This window comes from Protopterus annectens, chromosome 4.part0 (genome assembly GCF_019279795.1).
Source record: "Protopterus annectens isolate FY-2018-M chromosome 4.part0, PAN1.0, whole genome shotgun sequence".
Lineage (NCBI taxonomy): Eukaryota > Metazoa > Chordata > Ceratodontiformes > Protopteridae > Protopterus > Protopterus annectens.
In genome coordinates, this window is record NC_056733.1 from 361233859 (window position 1) to 361258659 (window position 24801).

A 24801-nucleotide genomic window follows, 5' to 3' on the forward strand; every position below is an offset into this window, starting at 1 on the left:
TTTCATGCATTGTTTTAAGCACTACTTACATCCCATAGCTAGAGAAACCAGTGACAAACTGTGCTAACCCCTTAACTCCTCCCTGTTCACTTCATATGAGAGGTTTCTAATAGACCTACAGAAATGGCCATTTTCAAACTTCCAGTGCTCCCAGACCCAGTCGGCAACCTTGTATTCCCATCTGGTATGTACTTTTATAATAAACAGTGTATTTTTAGCTATGTACCTCTGTATTTGGGCATTTTTAGCTAAGTATTGCTTACTGTGTTAATGGACTTTGTTGCATTACAGACACTGCTAGTTGTTCTTTTATTAGTAAACTAACGTGATTTAAATCGCACTCCACATGGTTTCCACATTAGAGAATGCTCAGTATGTACGGCATGAGTAAATGAGACGGTAAAATTGTGTACTGCTTATTTCTGCTTATTTAGCTCTGTGCCCCTTAAATGCAACAGTATGCTGATAATTTGAGCTTTCTCTATTAGATGTACACATAAATTGCCCTACCTGCACTGTAATATCTTGAGCAAACATAGGGTTGATTTTAGAGTGATACGTAGCAGTCAGCTGTTACCTCACTAGCTCGCATTATCAGTTTATTCACTAGATATGGCCTCCCTATTGAGTATAGGCTGTAAGGACTTATGTCTGTTTTAAACTGCTGCATGTGAAATATAGCCCAGCTATAAGGACATAGTATCTAGTATAAATGTAACCCAGCATTGTAGCCTGTTGAATTGGCATTGTTTTTACTAAAACCAAGCTCTAGCTCTGTATTCATACTGATTTCAGACCCGTACTGTGGAAACGTTAGCTCCTACCCACTGCATGTGGAATGATAGCCGGCTTTGAAAACAGAGTAATTAATGTACATGTTATACAGCATTGTAACCTGTTGTATAGACTTATATTGAGCTAAAAGCAAGGTCTAGCTTTGTTTTAGTCTGGTCTCAAACCCCTGCTGTGAGCACGAACCAGTTTTCTGTCTGTAGCTATATGGACCTACTGCTGTATACACTCTGGATGAAGTGCATGTTATATACCTGATTGCTTGGTGTCTAGATGTATATGCTAGAAAGGTTTCACACTCCTACTGTATGTTTTTCTCCTAGGTAGACCCCCCCTCTAAGCACCTAACAAAGACTCTCCTACCTGAAGTCATCTTTCTTGAAACTGTTCCCACAAACAATTCCTGGAGCCCAAACCACAATTGGATAAGGTTAATACCTTAAACTGTATTGTAATTGCCTTGTTTACTGTAGTCTGCTGACCTGGGTCTAAAGGTATCTTGAATCTGTCCTCCATAATAATCTGGCTCCATCTATTTTGTTCTTACTTGTAATTAAACTAGTTGGCCCTAGCATTCTAAACTACAATTAATAATCTAACCCTAAAACCTGACTAATGTATTTTTACTCTGCCATCCCACTCCCACACATAGCCCTGCAGATTATATTCTGAACCCATATCCTGAGCTAGCAAATACCAAGAGGTTGACTGACCGTTTTCACCAAAACCTTAAAGGTCTAGCTATCAATGCCCAGAGTCTTAACAACAACGTTCACAAATTTCAAGCCTGGCTAAGCCATAACCAACCAGACATCTTAGCCACCTCTGAAACTTGGCTCAGACCCTACATCTCCAACTCTGAGATCCTGCCCCCAGGATTTCATACTCTCAGAAATGACCGACTAAATAAAAAAGGTGGCGGCTCAGCCTTAGTCTACTCCAACCTTCTAATCTTAATTCCCCTCCAAATTCCAATTCCTCAATTCAAGAAAACTGAACTGACTGCTGGACTACTAAAAATTAATAAACACAACAATATCTGCATCATAGCTCTATATATCTCACCCGGTAACAATATCTCTACCCTCAAAAATATTCTCCTATGGGCTTCTACTGAAATTAACTATGAAACCTACATTTTAGGAGATGTAAATATTGACTGGAATAAAGTCAATAGCCCCTCTCCCTCCCTATCCATCAACCTCTATAAATTCACTCAAATACTCCTCCCCATCACCTGACCTAACAAAATAAATCCCCCGGGATCCACTATAGACTGGATCCTAGTTTCTGATCCAAATAACATAACCAACTCTGGCACAATTCCTGACACCATTGGAGACCACCTCCCAGCTTTCATTCATCGCTCAACTAGCTCTTCCCCACATCAGCATCAATACATTCACACTCGCAACCTTAGTAGCTTCAACCCCACAATTTTCTCAAACATTCTCAAACAAATTAACTGGCAAATTCTAAGCACCCTTCCTCATGACAATGCTATAGACTACATCATCTGTCTTCCTAGACACTCTAAACTCCCTAGCCTCTCAAAGATACAAAACAATAAAAACTAGTACAGTTCCTTGGCTATCTAAAGATACAAAATAAATTATCCACCAAAGGGACAAACTATGGAAGCTTTACCAAAACAATAAATTGCCCAATACCTTCCTCCAATACAAATAGCTCTATAACCTTGCAAAACAAATAATCAAGGACAAAAAATCCTACTATATCAAGCTCCAGTCCAATAACAATAAAAACCCCAATCAATTCTGGAAATCAGTAAATTCACTCCTCAATCCAGGATCCAAGAATAACCCCTGTCCTGACCCAAACAAATCTGACCTTGAACTAGGCTCTGAATTTAACTCATTTTTCATAGAAACTATTTCTGACCTGACCAAGACTTTTCCCAACAATAACCCACCTGCCCCTCACTCTTCTCCATCTAACTCCCCTAATAAACTTCTCCTTATGTTCAAGCTCAAGCCTGTCTCTACTAACTTTATAAAAAGACTTCTGTCCAAACTTAAACCTTGCTCTAATGCTCCTGACAATATTCCCTCCTCCTTCCTAAAATGTGCTGCTGATGGTATAGCTCTCCCAATCAGCATCATAATTAACAGTCGTATAAAGGAATCATATGTCCCCAAACTCTGGCACTCAGCTTATATTCTTCCTCTTCATAAAGAAGGCAAAAACACCAGCATCTCAAACTTCTGCCCTATTGCTCTGCTCTCACCAATCTCCGAAATACTAGAAAAGGGCATCCATCTCCAACTTATGCCTTTTCTGACCCAAAACAATCTTCTTACACCTACCCAACATGGCTTCCGCCCAGGCCATAGTACTATAACCGCTCTACTCTCTTTCCTTGAAACTGTCAATCAAGCCCGAGATTCAGTACTCTTGATTTCTACTGTCTTGCTAGATCTGTCTAAAGCATTCAATACTGTTTCCCACAAACACCTTCTCTATCAGCTCTCAAACCTCCATCTCTCACCAAACACTTTATCCTGGTTCTTCAGCTACCTATCAGACAGATCTCAGGCAGTCAAATGGAATAACTCCACCTCTTCCTTCTTACCTACCCCAACTGGCGTACCACAGGGATCCATCCATCTTTGAGCCTATGCTCTTTAATATCTTCATCAATAACTTTCACACTGCTATTCCTGATGCCAAAATCATTCAATATGCAGATGACTCAACCTTAGTCTGCTCTGCTTCAAACCTCTCTGAATTGCTGACTAAAACCCAAACTGCTTTTTCTACAACCGAAAACTGGATGTGCCAAAACCACCTCTCTCTCAATGCAAATAAATCAAAAATTCTACTTTTCCCTCCGACAAAGACATACTCCTACAACAAAAATGCTTTCAAAGTCCTTAGTCAAACCAACTCACCTATAGAAGTGGTTCCTTCCACTAAACTACTTGGCATTACAATAGATGAACAACTCAAATTCGATATCCATATTCAACAAAATATTAAGCAAACCCACCAAAAGCTAGGTACGCTGTACAGGAACAATCACTTTCTCTCCTTCTCTACTAGGCATACTCTGACCACTACTTATCTACTTCCTTCCTTATTATATGGAGCCCCTCTCCTTACCAACCTGTCCTTCTCTATTACCTCCAGACTAGAAAACTGCTACAATAAAATCTCTAAATTTGCTACCAAATCCAAAACCTCTACCCATCATTACCTTACCCTACGATCCCTAAATTGGCTTGAACTCCTAAACTTAGACTTCCTCCAACTCACCACTTCACACAGACTTGTATTTCACCAAACAAAATGTCCACCTCTAACAAATATACTTCCCCCTTACACCCACAACAGAACTCTCAGATCTGAGCATCAAAACCTAGTTGCTATCCACAAACCCAAACATCCACCTGACCAACTTCTCCTCTCTGTCGCACTAGGCAAAAAATGGAATTCTTTTCCTTCCTCTCTAAGAACCATACCAAACTCAGAAAACTTAAAAATCCAGCTTTTCAAACTCCTGTCCACAAAATGGAAATGTACCTGCCTTCACCCCACCTAATCATTCCAAGTATATTGTCACCAGGGGATTCTCTCTCAGGTTCCTAAGCTCTCTATAATCTCCCATAGCTAATTTCCTATGAGTGTATCTAAGCTCTCTTCATCTCTTATAGCTACTTATCACATGACTCAGCTTTGTAAATATTGTAAATAGCTTCCTACTTTAAAAGTGTGCATGTAAAGTGCACCCACATTTACTTAAATGTTTGTATGTAAACTACTTTCACACCAAATACATGAGTCTTTGCTCAAATGGAACTGTATAACCCATAAGACCACTCACAATGAATTTTGTTGACTATGCGTGTCATTGAATGTACTTATTTGCAACTGCATTATATAATGTAAGTTTTACACTTTTGTATCTTTGTATTCTCAACTGCATAATGTATCTTGGAGCTTTTCCCCCCGGGCTTCCACTGAAAATGGATAATTTTGGCCCAGTGGACTTCCCCAGTAATCACACTGGAAATAAATAAATATATGCCTGGCATACAGGACAATGTCAGACCTCACTCAAATGGACCTTCTGCATATCCACAAAACAAATACTACCAGAATTATCTGGTCTAAAGACTTACACCTTGCCTGTGATATAAATAGGTCCTGCTGGAGAGAAAGGCATGTATCCCAGAGACTACCATGTCTATGGAACAGGCTCCCTATCCATGTTTAGCAGAGCTCCTCACTAACCCAATTCAAGTGCAACTTGGATAATTGGATGGAAAGCCAGAAATTCATTCCCTGGTTTGTCACCTATGTCTCTAATGGACACGAATAACCTGTAAGTGGTTCATCTCCCAAACCTGTGCTTACACTTATCAAGGATATCAGAACTTGTCAGAGATTTGGGATGTATGACTAGGCTTAAAAAGGTCCTTGTGTTCGTTAGCCTAGCAATCAGCTATGAACCTATGAACCTATGAACAATGCAAAAACCCTTTGCTGCTCTCATCTCATCAAGCACTCTTTTATACCTATTCATTTCAAGTTAAAACCTTAATAAACAAATATAGATATGTGTGCTGTTGAAAGGCAGCGTGATGCATAGACCAGGGGTCTATATTAGATTGTCAAAACAGCATTACAGTGAATGCCGTTTCAATGACACATAAAGAGCGAAATGATCAAACAATGAAAGCTCAGGTCAGCGATTTTTTTTCCTAGGGGAAAAAAACTCTTGGCCTGAGCGGTGACATTGCCCTTTACTCCACTGTAGTGCAATCTCAGAGATGGTATATTTAGTTAGGGGGGTGTGGGGGGTGAATCCCCCTATTTAAATTGTTTTAAGTGATGTGTTTTGATTTGTTGGTCTACCGATTTTTTTTCCATAGGAAAAAGAATTGGTGACCTGGGGTGTCACTGTTTGAGTATTTCACTCGTTATGTATCATCAAAACGGCATTCACTGTAATGCCATTTCAATAACCTAATATAGACCCTCAGACCAGACCATTCAAACCCTCACGTGGACAGAGAAGATCAAGGTTGGAAAGGGGCAGAAACTGATAAGAAAGTGAACACAAGACAACATTAGCTATAGTATAATCTGTCCATTGTGTTTTTTTATTTATGTAGGTGTAATGCATAAACTACAACTAATGGACCATATGTTTCCATAGATGATTTTTTTTTTTTTTTTTTACTTTAAATAAACATATGAATATGACTTACAGAAGCTTCCACTATGAATTACTGCTTGTAAATGTAATAATTAATTATAACATAGTTCAATAACATCAGACCGAAGCCTAAAAGTAAACAAAATGAAAATGTCTCAAATACAGTGAAGCACAGACATATATGCCTGAGGGCATTTTCTTAAGCATACCGTGAAACAAACAAGAATTGTTTCAGTTATTAAATTACTTGGAAAATTCAGAATAATTTATATTTTACTAGTGTTTATATTGCTATACAGTAGTCTTACTTTGCAGAATTAAATGCATTTTTTAATATTTGAATCAAAACATTAGCGAGGTGGTGAAGAAGCTAAAAGAGGTCAAATAACACAAAGAATTTAAAGTCAACCATTCATAGCTGCCACCTTATTTTCCCACCAAAACTATTTATTCCACCGTATTATGGACTCATTAGCAATTTCTTGTTCTGTTATAGATTCAAGTTATTCAAAAGGTCTGCCATGATTTCTATAAAATACTTTTTTAGATTTTGTTTAAAGTTAACCTTCTTCTTTCCCACAATCCATATCTACCAATGCCTTGCTAGGTTTTACAGCCTTTCTCTGGCATCCCACCACATTCATTACTGTTCTCTTTCCAAAAGAATCCCATAACCAAGACTGCACAACGCAAGTACTTCTCATCCTTACTTCCAAGAATACACCCCCACATTCTGTTTACCTTTTTACAGCCTTAAAACATTGTGTGTAATGATTAAACTATAGTGTGATCCAGTTTCCCAGTTCTTTTCCTCCAATATTCTTTTTAAATGCAATACCTTTAAACTATATTCCGACCTAAGGTTGTTTAATTTAAATGCATAAACACATATTACTTTCTCAACTTAAAAATAAAACTGTTGATGTTTTTATACATAGACCTAAAGTTTGTGTTATTATTTGTGCAAGTTTATGTGAGTGTGGTTTGTTTTAATGCACTTAGTAAACAGACATGTTGTACAAGTGTGTGTTCTCTGTGCATTTTTTTTTGGTAAATTTGTGCAAGAGATTTGGAAAAACATGCACAGCAAAATGGTGATCAGACAGATCTATATATGTATTTGATGTTTTTTTTCAGCATGAAAACATATAATTTCTGAAAACTCAAAAAGCAAAGAATAATGCTGTAGCATGTAAGAAAAAAGCCTTGAGATCAACAAGTTGGTACCATTGATTGTGTGTATAAATGTTTAAGATTGAAAACTCAACACATGACCTGTATGCATTTCAGGAAGAAATGTTTTAGTGGCTGTCGGAAAAATAATTAATTCTATGTGATTTTTACTGCAGACTGAATCTCATAAAGCAAAGATGTTTGAAACTATATAGCACAAACCACTTTAATTAACCATAACATTTCAGATGTTAAGTGTACTGAAGTAGATATAAATAAATGCTTTTGATCAGTAAATGTTATTCTGTAAAATAGAAGCGATAGTCATATTTTGCATGAGCAAATAATAAAGATGTAACACATAGGACACAGTAATTATCCTTCAAAAATTAGAGAAAAATAACCTTATTGGGTATGGAATGCCTTGATTATGGTGTATTATACAATTCCTCCCCTAAAACGTGCACGCTGATTGGCCAGCCCAACCAGCGTGCCCGTTGTAAATCCCTCAATATACTAACGGAAAAAGGTCCGGTCGCCCGGACTTTTTCCGTTAGTATAAAACATTGTCTTGCTATGTTAAAAGAGTTTAACATAGCGACACAGGTTTAAAAAAAGCAACGCAGATCTCCGTTGCTTTTTTTAAAGCTGTCTCGCTATGTTAAACCCATTTACCATAGCGAGACAGTTTTTTAAAAAAAAAGCAATGGAGATCGCAAGATCTCCATTGCTTTTTACTGTTTCGCCATGTTAAATGGGTTTAACATAGCGGGACAGCTTTACAATAAGCAACGGAGATCTCTGTTGCTTATTTTAAAGCTGTCTCGCTATGTTAAACCCATTTAACATAGTGAAACAGTAAAAAAAAGCAACGGAGATCTTGCGTTCTCCATTGCTTTTGCCCACAGCTCTGATGTACTGCGCAGGCGCGCAGTACATCAGAACTGCCGCAGAATACCAGACAGCTGCGGAAGGGCAGTAAAGAGGCATTATACAATGCCATTATTTAATAAAAGTAATTATTTCTTTTCTTAAATAATGTCATTGTATAATAGCAATAACCCACTTCTAGGTGTGGGTAATGCTGGATTTACCCACGGTTGGCTTTGTTTGGTCCCGAGGGCGAACGCCAACTGTGGATAAATCCAGCATTACCCACACCCAGGCGTGGGTTATTGCTATAATATCTGGGAAAAAAGATACATTGCTAAGCACTTCTCTAGTTTAAGACCCATTCAAAACAGCAAATAGTGGGATCCTTAATAACAGCTGTTAAGCACTCCTCCAAGTATTGCCATGTTCAAGTCTCACAGTAGGGGCTAACAGAGTAAAACTGCCAAACAGCAATGAACCATGTCAGAAGCTGAAATAACATTTAGTTATGTACTCACCATAACTTCAGATGTTTGGGATCCATCTCGCCTACATTCTGACTGATGGGCTCGGAGCCGATCCCTCGGCTCCGACTCGGCACGCTTATGCTATAGAGCGAGGCCTCTAATTGGCTGAGCTATCTTTATCCCAGGATGCACCACCACTAATCCCCCAGATCTTGTTTGTTTGCATTCATGCACACATGCACAACTTGTTTATATAACATTGTTAGATGTTTCAAGATGAAACAACAGGATTCGGAACTTCTGATATCCTCTGATCTCCAAGGAAGGGGGAAGGAGGGTGGGTTATTAGGAATGTAGGCGAGATGGATCCCAAACATCTGAAGTTATGGTGAGTACATAACTAAAAGATGTTATGTGATCCTATCTCGCCTACATTCTGACTGATGGGGCAGCGTCCCTAGCACCTAAATCCCGGGTGGCTCATTGAAAAACACTCCTGAGCACTGTGGAACCAAATGAAGCTCGTCCTCTAGATGCCACATCTAATTTGTAGTGGGAAATGAAGGTGTGCGGGGAAGACCATGTAGCCGCAGCACAAATGTCACCAATAGCAAGCTTAGAATGAAATGCTACCGAAGTAGCCATAGCCCTTGTAGAATGAGCCTTGACAGAGGTGGTAAGCTCTTTGTTAGAATAAATATAAGCTTGAGTAATACAGTCCCTGATCCATTTGGCAATAGTGACCTTTGTGACAGCGTTGCCCAATTTGTTTTCTGCAAAGGATACAAACAACAAATCTGTTTTCCTTGTTTGTTTGGTCCTATCTAAATAAAAACCTAACTGTCTGTGGACATCTAGTGTGTGGAATATAAACTCCGCTTTGTTAGAGTATTTTGGGAAAAAAACTGGAAGCTCTAACGATTGTTGTAAGCATAAAGTAGAACAAACTTTAGGAACAAAAGAAGGATTTGGTCTGAGGGATACTCTGTCTGTATGAAAAACCAAGTACGGGGGTTTCACTGACAAAGCTTGAAGCTCTGAAACCCTTCTGGCTGAAGTAATTGCCACTAGAAAGGCTGTCTTCCATGATAGAAACTTTAGATCACATGTAGCTGCCGGTTCAAAGGGGAAAGAAGTCAAGGCACGCAACACTATATCGAGATCCCATGGAGGTGCAGGATGAGAAATCGGAGGTCTTAATAGAGCAGCACCTTTCAAGAAGGTCTTACACAATCTGTTGCTCATTAAAGGTGGGTCTATGGATTCATGAAAATTAGAAATTGCTGCCAATTGTACTTTGATGGTAGAAACTGAAGAGCCTTGATTGAAAAGAGAGGTCAGAAATTTTAGTACTTCTGCCACGGAAGTAGAAATGGGGTCCAGGCCCCGGAGTTGAGCCCAAATAGCAAACCTTTTCCATTTGCTAGAATACAGTTTCTTTGTAGCAGACTTGTGGGCTGAAGATAATATGTGCACAACATCTGGATCCAGTGTATGACTCCTGACTATCGTCGGAAGAGGAGGAGCCAGGCTGTCAATTTTAAGGTGTGTAGGGACTGGTGGAATAGTCCCGACTGATGAATCAGTAGGTCTGGGACCTGGTCCAGGAACCATGGACCTTCCAGAGTATGTTTCCGAAGATAGGGGAACCACACTTGACGAGGCCAGTAAGGAGCAATTAAGATCATCTTGCTCCCTAAGAGAGATGCCTTTTGAATCACCCTGGGGAGGAGAGGAACTGGAGGGAAGGCATAAAGCAAGCCAGTGGGGCAAGGATGGACTAATGCGTCCATGAGGCTCTTCCCCGGAGCCGGGGTTAGGGAGAAAAATTATTTGCACTTCGCATTCAGAGGAGTCGCGAAGAGGTCGCAACACGGAACTCCCCATTCGCTGAAAATCTGACTTGCAACTGTCATATTCAGAGACCATTCGTGAGGAGAGAGGATGGTTCTGCTCAATCTGTCGGCTATGACATTGGACTTGCCCGGTATGTGAGTAGCCACTAGGAAGCGTTTGGTCGAGACTGCCCATTCCCAAACTCTCATGGCTTCTCTGCAAAGAGGATAGGATCTGGTCCCTCCCTGTTTGTTCAGGTACCAGACAACTGACATGTTGTCTGAGTGAACAGCAATTACGCCCTGAGGGAGATAATCGTGAAGGGCTTGAAGGGACAGGAGTACTGCCCTCATTTCTAGGATGTTGATATGAAGAGGAGTCTCTTCCGGGTGCCATTTGCCTTGGACTGACCTGCCCAGGGAATGCCCCCCCCACCCCATCTGGGAGGCGTCCGTGGTCAAAGTGGCCGGAGGAGGAAGAACAAAGGGTCGTCCCTGATCCAAATTGGAGGGCACTAGCCACCAGCGAAGGTCCCATTTGCAAGATTCCGTGATCCATATGAGGTGATTGAGAGGGTGTTCCTGAAAGGACCACTGAGTTGAAAGAAGCCACTGGAAGATTCTCATGTGCAACCTTGCCAAGGGGACTAGAAGAACCGTGGCAGACATGGATCCCAATAGCTGCAGGACCATTCTGGCTGGGGCTTTGGACCTGGGGAGTAAGGCTCGAACTTGATTTTGTATGGTTTGAATTCTGTCTGTAGGTAGATAGACCCGCATCTGGTTTGAGTCTATCTCTACCCCTATGAATCTTATTCTTTGAGATGGCCGCAACACAGACTTTGGCCAATTGAAGGTGATTCCAAGGGAATTGCCCAGTGATATAATGGCTTGTAGGCTCCGCAGAAGTAGATGCTTGGAGGTGGCAGTTAGGAGCCAGTCATCTAGGTACGGAAACACCTGGAATCCTAGACTCCTCAGGTGAGCAGTCACTACTGCCAAGCACTTGGTGAACACCCTGGGGGCTGTGGTGAGACCAAAAGGCAGCACACGGAACTGAAAATGACTGCCTCCTAGGCTGAAGCGCAGATGTCTCCTGGACTTTTGATGTATCCTGATATGATAATACGCGTCCTTGAGATCTATGGAGCACATCCAAACACCCTTCTCCAACAATGGGAGAATGGTTTGTAGAGTGACCATTCGGAACTTGGACTTTCTGACTGAACGGTTTAGGATGCTTAGGTCCAAAATGGGCCTCAAGTCCCCAGTCTTTTTTGGTACCAAAAAGAATCTTGAGTAAGTCCCTAATCCGATCTGGTCTATGGGGACTGGTTGGATGACTCCTTTTTGCAGCAGCTTTGAAATTTCTGAGGCTGCGGTATCCCGTTGACTGGGTGGCGGGTCCGGGATTTTTTTGGACTGAGGGGGGGGTGAGAGAATGGGATGGAGTAACCTCCGGCGATAATCCGAAGCACTCATCGGTCCTGAGTGATCCCTTCCCAGGCCTTCAGGTGCTTCGAGAAACGACCCCTGACTGGCTCCGGAGCAGCACAGCCGGGCAATCCCTCAGGGACTATGAAAAGCTGAAGAGCCACGAAAGGACTCGCGGTCTCCAGTGTTGCGAGGGCCTCTGCCGCCTCTGGGACGGCGTCTTCCGGATGAATTTCCCCCTCCTCTGCCTCTGGAGGGGGAACCTTCCTGCTGAGAGGGGTAAGGCTTCTGAGATCTACGGAACCACATTTTCCCTCCTCTTTTAGCCTTGGGATAAGGCCGAAAGGGAGTGAAAAATCATGCCCCTATGGCAGTCAGAGTCTTACCTTCCTGTTCACAGCGGGTTAGTGTGTCTTTTACCTTGGGTCCAAACAGGGAGGACCCATCAAAGGGGGCGTCGGCAAATGAAGACTTAAAGGCCTCCGCGAAATGACACAGGCAGAGCCAGGCTTGTCTCCGTAGAGGATATGCCTGTACCCGCCGCTCTACTCGCCCCTTCGGCCGCATACGAAATGAGCCTCATGGACGAGTTCGAAATGGACGACATTGTAGCCAGCTGAGAGCCAACCGTCTGGGCCAGCTCCTCAGGCAGGTTACCCAAGAGGGTATCGGATAGCTCCTTAATCAGATCCCTCTGAAATCTTGTAAAGTGCGTCAGGTAGTTCAAGGACCTCAGTGTAAAGGCCGCTGAACTAAGGGTGCGCTTTCCGTACCGATCCATGCTCCTAGACTCCTTATTAGGAGGATGGACGGACGTAGAAGCCTCTGCTACATCTTGCTGGGTAGCAGATGCCACCACCATAGCATCTACAGCCACACCTTTAGTAAGGAACTCTCTATCCGGGGGCGCCAAGAGAAATTTGTTTGGACGAGCGGGCACCGGTTCCACAGAGTCTGGGTGTTCCCACGCCCTTCGACAGATCAAATCCAAGAGCTCGTCGAAGGGCGGAGACACCCAGGAGGCGGAGGGCTGAGCCCCGAAGGCCTTCAGGAACACCGACTCATCAGCAGAGGGAGGTTTGGACTGCCAGCCGCCTCGTTGTTTTAGGGCTTCCAGGATGTCTGCAAAGGAGACATCATCCGAGGACGACTTGGGGACCCTTCTGCATCATCGAGATCAGTGTCAGATGTCAGAGCCTCATCAGGGGAGTCAACGTGCTTCCTCTTGCATGATCTCTTCCTGGGAGGTTCTTCCGAAGAGGCTTCAGAAGGACCTCCAGGAGGGGGAGAAACCCCAGCGGGGGTAACCTGAGGCCCAGGGGCTCCGCTGTCTAAAGACAGGGGGACTGCCAACGACCCAGTCTCCAAATGTAGGGAAGGAGCTGGGGAAACTGTGGAGGTAGCCAAGGAAGATTTGGCTAAAGCACTCCTCATAGCCCTGAAGGCGGGACCACCAGAATCCTGGGAGGGTCCCACCTCCATGGCCACGACAGTGGACGGTACTCCCGCCGCCGACGCACCGAGAGGGAGACTTGGGACTGAAAGCATCAATCCCGAAGCCTCCCCCCCAGGGCCGAAGGAAGAAGTCCGTGTACTGAACTCCGACCCAAGAGCCGGAGTTGGAGCAAGGGTCGGGCCCGACCCTAACACCTCCACAGGTTCCACCAGCACCGGCTCCAATGGTGCCGAAGCTGTTGGAGGAGGAAACACAGTAGGGGAGTGGACCATCGGCTCTGAAGCCAAATGGGCTGGAGCCGAAACCATCTTTTGGAACACCGGAGACTGGAAGAGTCGAAGGAGCACCCTGTCGATGTCCGAATCAGACATCTTGGATGATCTCGAGGATACCGATCGGGCCCGAACCGATTTCTCCATCGGCTCCGAAGGGCTCAGGGACCGGCTCCGAAACGACTCAACAATTATCGGCTCCGAGGAAGGTTTCAAGGAAATTTCCCTCGGTACCGATAAGGACTTCGGCTCCGAGGGGGAAGAGTCTGAGCCGATAACCCTTGTCGGCTCCAATATCAGTGGAGCCGATGAGGGTGACCCGCCTCTCGATGCCCCAGACCTCGGCTCCGAAACCAGAGGAGTCGAGGCTGGAGGCATCGAGGCAGACCGTTCCGACCTCGGCTCCGAAGTCCGTGGAGCCGATGGAGAAGTCTGCTTAGTTTTCTTAGTGGTCGGTTCCGACTGACTGGTCAGAGCCGACACTTTCCTCTTTTTAGAAGGAGACGGAGAGGAAGATAAAGCCTCCTCGAAGGAAGGCTTGATTAATCCCTTGAGGATTAATTTGTTTTTCCTCTCCTGGAGGACTCTCGAAGAGAACGTGTGGCACACACTACACGACTCTTGCAAATGCTTAGCACCTAAGCAATAGACGCACGAGGCGTGGTCGTCCGTTATGGACATTTTAAAACCACACCTCATGCATTTCTTAAACCCGGAGGGTTTGTGTTCTTTCGACATAACTGCCTCGCCAAAGAACCAATAAAAGTGAACACTATAACACTAAACTTCAGTTAAGACAGTTCAATACAACTTTAACAAAAATTTCTTTTTTTTTTTTTACACTAACAGTTAACTGACCAAAAGAGTAAAAGATAGAGAGAGGGAGTCAAGACCCTCTAACTTAAACGGGTACTTGACCCAAGAAATTACAGAAACAGTAATGTAACTGTAATGTAACAGGGGAAGGCCCCTCTAACTGAAACGGGAAACCTTCCCTGACTAAAAATTTTTTGAATTCAGTCACACAACTACACCAAACACACTAATATATCAACAATAGCTGTTAAAACAGCTTTTGGGTTCAAAGAAAGGAAATTTGTGACGGGAAAAAAGCCTAAAAACTAGTACTTAGCCCAGCCAATGTTGAGACCACGTCTATGCTTTATAGCGGCAAGCGAGATTGGGGGATTAGTGGTGGTGCATCCTGGGATAAAGATAGTTCAGCCATTTAGAGGCCTCGCTCTATAGCATAAGCGTGCTGAGTCGGAGCCGAGGGATCCCTCGGCTCCGGACCCATCAGTCAGAATGTAGGCGAGATAGGATCACATAACATCTTTGTTTATTCAAGTGTCCATGCCTTAGAACTATCCTTGATATGTGTGTTCATTCGTTCATAAATTTTAGGATTTTCAGATAAATCAATGAGCGTTACAGTCATTTAATAATGCCAGATGTAGATATTAGAATTTTATATTTCTTATTGTTCAGAAATATATGTCAATGCAAAACCTGTTGTTCTATAAACTTTTTTAAGTGAATACTTGAAAACTGTCCCTGATGCTGATCCATCTTCCCAAATTATTTTCATATTTGCCCAGAATTCTTAAGTAAAGATGTTAATATGTATGTTTTTGTCTGTCACTAGCATTGCTAAGTGCTTCTTTAGCTTTCATAGTTGGTAAAACACTTCACCCTTCCACACTTTCTCTTTCTGTTTTCTTTCCTGTAACTTGTAGAACATGGAGCAGATAAAGATCCATACACTACAAATGATTTATGATCACTTCACCAGTCATTACCCTTATTATATGTTCTCAACATGGATGCTAAGTTTCACCTCTCAAACATTGTTTTCAAGATGACTTTCTTGGCATCCATGTTTTGAACCAATCATAAGCTAGTTATGATACAATACCTAATTATATAATCCTTGTGTTATACCCAGACTGATACATAAGAAACCTGGTATAACAAGCTGGTTATAATTAGCTTCTTGGGCAGTGACTTCACTGTTTGAAAGCTAAGGCTGGGATTTGTACAGATGTATTTCAGGGCAGCTGTCCTGCTCTACACAGAGAGAATACATTTTAGTGCCAATTAGAAATGAATAACTAAATAGAAACATCTTGCATGAGCTGTCCGAAAGTTGCACTTTAAGGAGGTACTTGAAGCCTGTGAGTGAAGCAGGTTGCTATAGCACAAATCATATACAGAAGGTAAATATGGTAGTCTCATGCCTTACTGTACATAATTTGCAAGAATGTGCATGACATCTACAGCAGAAGACACAATCAGCTGTCAGTACTGGCAGGTAACGATTGCAGAATTCAAAGAAAAAAAAGAATACATTGCAGATGTGAAAGACCAGTCAACTATTAGTTCCTTGAAATGGGCGGAAACAGAAATACAGGAAAGTTGGAAAAGGGATACAGAAAGCAAAAAGACATGAATCAGAAACTCACTAAGTTAAAGCAGGGTTTGGACTCAGGTCGGGTACATACTTTGGTGGAGAAAGGCCACTGTTTTGTGTATAATAACAGAGATGGGAAGAGGGGACAGGTGAAGGAATGAAGTGGGAAAGAAAAGAATGGGAGTGTAGCCAGAGGAGTTCCACAGAATCAAACGAGACAGTAGTGACAAACAGGAGTCTACATGCATACACAAGGGGGCGGAAAAGAGGAAATGAATAAATAGATAAACAGTGAGTAGACAAATGGCCAGGGAAAAAGGTGGAATGCAGGAAGGATGCCAGCTGCCAAATGGCCCAGGGTGACATTCCTAGGAAACTGTAGAGGGAGGACCTGGGTCCATGTGATATGGGTCAAACTCACATCTGGTACACTGAATGCATCAGGCAGCTAATCTAGTGAGTCATAAACCTGCTTTATGGTTGATGCATGGCCAGTCACCATGTTATTTCCAAGTCAGACCCCACCACCACCACCACATGCTCCAGGTTTGGTAATGTTGGTGAAGGTGATTTAAGAGCTTGATATGAGTCACAACCTTCCACCAATGAGGTCCTTCTGTACTGCTCACATGCCACACTCATACCATTGGACAGGGTAGGGTAGTGCCAGGTGGCAGCCAAAATGCCTGTGGCTGAGATGGACCACTGCAAACCATAGAAGATAGACATAAAAGGAAAGGTGCCAATAGTGAGGATGGCCCATACCTGGTACACAATACATTGAGCAGGTATGGAAATGAGATGTCACTAATTGCATTGCACTATTAGTGTTGAAGGTTTAGTTTAATAAAAGAAAGCAATGAGGAAATGGACGCCTTCAGACTTCATTACTCAGATAATGGCCCAATGTCCTCTATGCAATTAGGAGGCTTGCCATATCACCGGTCTACATATGTTTGAGGTATAGGAAGAAACCAAGCCACCCAGGGAAAACTCACTATGACACAGTGAAGATATGCAGACTGTAAACAGAAAATGCCTCAGCTAAGAATCAAACCTCTGTTTGACAGCAAGGCTAACAACAATACCACTGTGGTTTACTATCAAATGAATGAAAATCACAACCGCAAATGGTGATTTCCGGGACAAATATCCTCGACTCATACATATTAAGTAAGTCGTAAGGTCGATGCAACAAGATCGACAATGTTCTGTCGATATTAATGTAAGCAATTCCCATTGCCAACCATGCCTTGAGTCCCTGCCTTGTGTACGTCCTTCTGAATGGACGTACACATGAAGGTATACATTCTGATTGTCGCTCCTACCATGTTCAAGGAGGAGGCTGTCTTGCAACTGAATGTCGACATTTTGACTGTAAACCATACCACTGTAATACATGTTTTCCAGACATCAACAAAATTCACAGAAAAAAAGTTTGTTATAACAAGACTTAACACTGCATCTCAGGAAATTAAAAAAAAAAAAAAAAAAATCTGCCTTGCTCTCTCTATGAAACTATCTATCTACATTTTTATTTAACATTTGTTAACAGGGAAAGTCCAGCTTAGAACGAGCCAATTTTTAGCAGAGGCCTGAGGAGAAATGCCCCAGAAGCATGTCTTTGTAATGTGGGAGGAAACCCACACTAATGCAAGGAGGACATACAATCTCTATACAGAAAGCACCCGAGCCAGGAATCAAACTGGCAAACCTCTTGCTGGGAGGTGACAATGCTATTGCTGCACCACTGTGCCATCCAAATGTATATACATATATATATATTAATATATATATATATATATATATATATATATATATATATATATATATATATATATATATATAGATATAGATATATATATATACACATATATGTATGTATGTGTGTGTATCTATATATATATATACATATATAAAACTATGCATAGTTATATATAGAGAGACACACACACACACACACACACACACACACACACACACACACACACACACACACACCATGGACTACAGAAGGAATTAACTACATGCACATCTTGTAAAAAATTACCCCATTTTTCAAATTGATGTGAAAGTTAAACAACTGTAACAAAAGTAAAGCAAAAGCAGTATATCAAAAAGATGGCTCAACCAAGACTGTCAAAAAACATAAAAAAGCCATACTGAGCAAGTAGCTGACCCCACACAACTGTGCTACATCCAATACAAATGCCAATAGTATCCAAAAAATCCAAAGTCCGAAGGCAAGTAAAGCTGTTTATTATCATAAAATATATAAAAGGATAAGCACTTTCATCTCAAGCTGTAAGAGCCTTCATCAGAACAAATGCCAACAGTAACTGAATCCTTTATATAACAATCTGTTACTAATTAGTATAATTTAGTATGGAGGCACTTAAAGGTACAAAGCATAAAAACATGTAACAATTCTAAGTAAAGTAAAACAAGCATGAAAAGAGGTACATCCTATGGATGAATATGAAGCATAAAATCAAATCTGACTTAAAAACATATATAAAAGAGAATGTATGTTTTGTTATGAATAATATTTATAGAGTAAGAGCAATTTTTTTAGAAGGGGGACAATAGTGCTGTTGTCGTTCATACCTGGAGGTACCATGGCATTTAATTTTAGTTGCCAATGTAGTTCTCTGATCTCCAGGTGTAGTTCCCCAACAAAATTTTTAGAAAAAAGCTTTCTTCAACAACTAGCTGGATAACCAGAGTAACCACCCAGGACACATGTGATGCAAAATGCTTCAAACTAAGACTCTGTTGGTGTGTTTTTTTTTGTTTTTCATTTATATAAACATATGATTGCCTATGTCATAAGTGATGGTTTAATAAAGATGTTTCTTGTTAAAAGAAAGACAGGAAATGGAATAATTTATGTAATGTTGCTTAGTTTATGTGATATATACCAATATATGTGAAGCATAATGTTTGGAAACGTGAACTTGTTAATACAGTTTGAATACTTTTATATGAATGCAAGTCTACCTATGTCACAAGTGATAATTCTATGTTGTTGTTGTTGCGTCTTTCGGCTTTTCCCGGTTAGGGGTCACCACAGTGGAACTCCGGTCTGCTAATGATTGGCAGTAGATTTTTATGTGCCGGGTTGCCAGCCCTGATGCACAACCTTCAATGAAGGTATGCCCATTCACGCATGTCTCCACACAGAAGACGCTCTAGCTGAGAATCGAACAGGACAACGTCTTACTGTGGGGCGACAACGCTACCACAGCACCACCACCGCAGTGTCAAGTGATAATTCAATAAAGGTGTTAAAATTTATATATATATATATATATATTTTTAGTAAGACATTATGTGTGATGGTTAGACACTAATGAAAAAACATGTTCACTACTGTTTACAATGCACCATGCCTATTATTGTTGCACCATTGTTGTACCCCTTGTAATCTTCATCTGTGCCATGACAAGTATAGCTGGTTTTAGGCACCAGCGAACCCTGCCGTCGCTGGGGGCCCCCTGGTCCTGGGGGGGGCCCCCAACCACAGCAAGTTATCTTATCTTGATATTTTGTAACATGTCTGTCAAACCAACAAAAGCTAGTACAGCAATCTCGTATACTTAATAAAGCAGGTAAGTAATAATAACTCATATTTATCTCCTTCAAAATTCAAACATCTGTAGTTATAGTAACAGTATTTTGTCAGGTCACAGGCTTTACAATTTCATTAAATATTTTACCAATGACATAATGCCCCGGCCTAGTTAAGCCCTGATGGTGGACATCCTCTTCACTAAAATTAACAACATAGCCAGTTTTAGGTACCTGCAATAACTGTGGCTGGAGGGGGGCCCTTAATCAATGACTGTGTGGGGGCCCCACAAAAAACACTGTTGGTTGGAGAAAAAATGTATTAAGTTTCAATTATACTCTTGAACCTGAACAGAACTGTGATATGACCCTGTTAGGACAAAGCTGTAATGAACATAAGCAAAGTAAGCACTACAGAGATCAGCAGCCCAGGGTGACTGATCTCATTGCAGACTGTGGAGTTTAAGAAGAGCTGATGCTTCTAATCTTCAAAAATTATTTCTCTTTCAATGTTTTTATACATACTGGCAGAACAACTGATACTGTAACTCTCAACATATCTGCTGAAGAATTCTGGTCAGTGATAAAAATAATAGCATAATAAAGTCTCAAAATGAGGAACACATTTTATATATTACTCTAATTTATTTAAAAGGTTACTATAATAACACATTTTGCATCAACATGCATTTTTAAACAATAAGTATAAAACTCTGATGACTGGATTTATTGTGACAGAGCAAAATTATGAGACAAAATCAGGAATATCTGTGAAACCAGGGATATTGATAGGAATTTACTCCTCACTGAAGTAAATAAAAGTGACTTATCCCTGTTGCTGTTTTTTTTTTCAAAACAGGTTTATTGTTTTAACATATAAGAGAAATATCATAACAATTTTATACAAGTAATTAAAAATAGGTATTATTATAATATTCAACAAAACAACTAAAGTATTTACAAAGACATCCACTACAATCAGATCAATTAATTAAACTAAAATACCATGCTATTGAAATTAAAATTTTTTTAACAAATTTTGTAAATTATCCCATACAATATAATAAGATGTTTTTCTATTTGTTCTTGTCCTAATTGTGTTTATTTCCATATGGCACACTATATTCATAACATTTTTAAATTCATTGAACGAAGGAGGTGTATCTGAAATCCAATTTCTAGTTATTATTTTCCTAGCCACTGCTAGAATAGACCATAACAAGGGAAGCTTAACCTTTTTAACACTTTGAGGTACAGGTGTGTTGAATAATATAAGAGATTTAGAAATAATGAAAGTATCTGTAAAAAGAGCATGCTAAAATTCATTAATTGACTTCCAGTATTCTTTCAATTTTATACAGTCATAAAACATATGAGCCCAGTCAGCATTCATTTCTACATTACATCTCTTACATAAATTATCTTTATTATTTATTTTATTCATCATCAAAGGTGTATAAAAAGATCTATGTAAAAATTTCCATGTATAAAGTCTCCAGACAATGGAAGACGTAGTTCTATAAGCAGATTCCAATATATATTGTTTATCTTGTTGATTTGGTGGGTCGCCATTAATAAAAGTGAAATAATTCCAGTATGAATCTACACTGTAAAACATGTCTTGTCTGATAATTTTATGTATGTATGAAAGTTTACCTTTATCAAAAACTTTATGTTGTAAATTTAATATCAAGTAATCAATCAGTGTTGGAATAGATTATTTAACTGTTATAGACATTAGATCTATTTTATTAATGAGATGTTGTCTAAAGGTCTGAACCTCTAACCAGCAAGTTTCTCTTAGATCAAATTCTTGTTTTAAGAAATCTAGATTTTTAACTTTATTATCAGATATCAACTGATACCAGTACTTTAGATCATTATCTATAGCTAAATGAGTTCCTTCAGAAGTAGATGACAAAAGCATACCCTGAGTATACATTATAGGAATACAATAAAATTCCATTCCCTATACTTAGGGTGCATGAATATAAAGTTACGATAACTAATAATAATATTTAATGGGTAACAAACCATATGTTTAGGTGTAATAGGTGAAGTACAAAATTCCTTTAGTAACCATAACATGGAGTTATTTACAATCATATTTTTATGTGTTAAGGAGATTTTCATGAAGTGCATACTAATTAGCTCCCAATAATCTTTCCATTTTGTGACATATGACTGATCTATTAATAAAGTAATAACTTTTACAATAGAAGAGATAGTATATAAATTAAAGTCTGGAAAAGAAATACCCCTTGAGACCAGCTATTAGTATGTTTCTTTAATGCAATCCTAGGTCTATTAGGTGCCCATAGGAAATTTAACATTAGTGTATTCAGTTTCTTGATAATTATTTTTGTAGGTGGAAGTATTATTGATTGTATTAAGTATAAAATCTTGGGGAATATTATCATTTTAATAATTGTAAGTCTCTCCTCCATAGTAAAAACATATTATTCCAGGTATTAAAAAGATTTTGTATATTAAGAAAACAGGTATTATAATTATTATATATAATAGATTTAATATATTTAGATAGTATTATACCTAAATAAGTTATCTGACCTGAATTGGGTACATATTTAGTAAAATCACTAATAAGAATATTTTTCGTGTATATATAGGTAGTATTTTAGTTTTTCTTCATTGAATATTAAACCAGAAATACTTTTAAAATTCATCATTTTATCAAATAGAGACTGCATAGAAGAATTAGATCCTGCTGATGTAATTAGAACATCATCTGCAAAAGTTGAATTTTGGATGTTGTATTTTCATCTATTTCAAAACCCTCTATGTCAGTACTGTTTCTGATCAAATTAGCCCAAGGCTCCATTACTAAAGTGAATAATAGTGGAGAAAGTGGACATCCTTGTTTTGTACCTTTATGAATGGGTATTTTTTGTGAAACATATGTTCCTACCTTAATATAAGCCAACGTTCCTTTGTATAAATGCTCAATTAGATTTACAAATGCATCTGAGAAGTTTGTGCACTTCATTAAGGTAAACAGATAGTCCCAACTTACTGAATCAAATGCTGAACTTATATCAAGACTAATAAGTGTTAAATCTTTCTTTTTCCTATTTGCAAAATCTATTAATGTTAAAGTTCTTCTTATATTATCAAAAGTATTTCTACTTACAATGAAGCCTGTCTGATCTATATATATAATGCCGGGAATGATTGTCTTCAATCTATCAGCAAAAATACTCATAAACATTTTATAATCAACATTAAGTAATGAGATGGGCCAATATGAAGAACATCTAGTTGGATCTTTATTAGGTTTTAAAATTGGCAAAATAAATGTATATTGCCAAGATGGGGGGGTTATTAACTCAGTTTGGGCCAAAATAAAAACCTTATGTATTAATGAATATGTACTTTTAGAAAGGATTTTATATATCTCTGGTATAATACCATCATTACCCGGTGCTTTGTTTGATTTAAGCTTATTTATTTGTGTAATAACTTCTGTATATGAAATACTCTTATCCAATAGTTTAATCTGTTGTTTATTAAGCTTTTTATTCATGTTTGTGGTTATAAACTCCTTTATTTTATCTTTAGGTTCCATGTTAATGTTATTATGGTTAATTTTGTGAAAGTGATTTCTAAATTCATCTAGTATTTCTGGTATACTAGAAACATTCTTCTTTTCCTTAGAGAAAAGATTTCTTTGATATGGTTTTGTTTATTCAACCTTTTTGTTTTATTTTTAAGTCTATGTAAATATTTGGGGCTTATTGAATAAGACAAAAACGTGTATTTCTCTAAAGTTATTTTAACTTTATGAGTTAAAATTTCTTTGTATTTCTCATTTAGTTTGTTTATTTCTTCAATAACTTTCTTGTCCATAATATTTTCTTTATTATTATGTTTATAAGAGTCTAATTTACTTTGAATATCTAACAATTCCTTATCCCAAGATTTCCTTTTATTATTATACCATCTGATACTTTGTCCATATAGATAAGATTTTAAGGCATCCCAAACATAAACAATGGAGACTTCAGGAGTATTATTTATGTCTAAAAAATGTTTTATTTCTGAAAGTATATATTCTTTATAGTCTTTTAGTTGAGTTAAGTATGCTGGTATCCTTTTGATCTGAACATTATGAGTATTTTTTATCATGAATTCAAAAACAATTGAATTATGATCAGATATAGGACATGAAATGATTTTGGAATTAATTAAATCTGTTACCATCTGGTTAGAAATAAAGACCCTATCTATTTTTGAATAAGTTTTGTATCTGTTAGAAAAAGGTGTATGGTAATGATTTTGAATCTATCTGATTATTAATATCATTCAAATGATAGGAATTAGCAAAATCATTTAAATGTTTTGCATTAGATGTAATTCTTCTTTTCCTATAGTGGTAGTATCACTTTCATGTAGTATACAATTAAAGTCACCAGCTAAAATAATATCTCCTATAGAGAATGATATGATCTTATCAAGATGATGTTTCACTGTATTAATACCAATTCCAGGTATCCAATATACATTAATTAAAGTGTAAGTCTTCCCATTAATTTGTATTGTAACCATACAAAACATTCCTTTGTCATCCTGATAAGACTTAATGGTTTTAGGAATGGGCATACTTTTATTCCATAAAATAGCCACTTCTCTTTTTTTCTGAGTGTGCTCTGAACTAACCAATACTGTATATTTGTTTGTGGGTAGTTTATCAATATCTTTTTTCAAGAGATGGGTTTCTTGCAGGAAGACTAAGTTGGCCTTATGTAAATTAATGTATCTTATTAGGCTTGCCCTTTTACATGGATTATTCAATCCATTAATGTTTAAAGAAATTCCTTTTAAAGATGTCATTTGACATTTTTAAAACTTAAGAATCTTATGATCAAAATAACAAATAACAAGATAAATAATGTTACATCTCCTCCTTTAGGTGTACCTTTAAATATAGCTGTATTTATTGAATCTCTTATGGGATTTCGTATAGGATTCAATTTTGTTTGTAGTGACAATGAATGTACAAAATATATTGTGGATGTCAAAACTATATACAAATAACAATGAACAAGTGAAAATAATGTAAGGATTAAACCTTGCATCCAGCCTGGAGTTATAAACTCCAACTTAGAGTAGTATTTACCACTCAAGTTAACCCCCTACCCTAAGCAGCAGTACCTCAGCTACCACCTTATCAATTTAATACTAGTTATATTTAACTGAGGTTAACAGTTTTCAATTCAATTATCTAGCAAGACAAGACTACACATTTGGTAAAACAGCATCATATAAACTAAAATAAACCTTTTTTTTTTTTAAAAACTGTTCATACCACTATATACA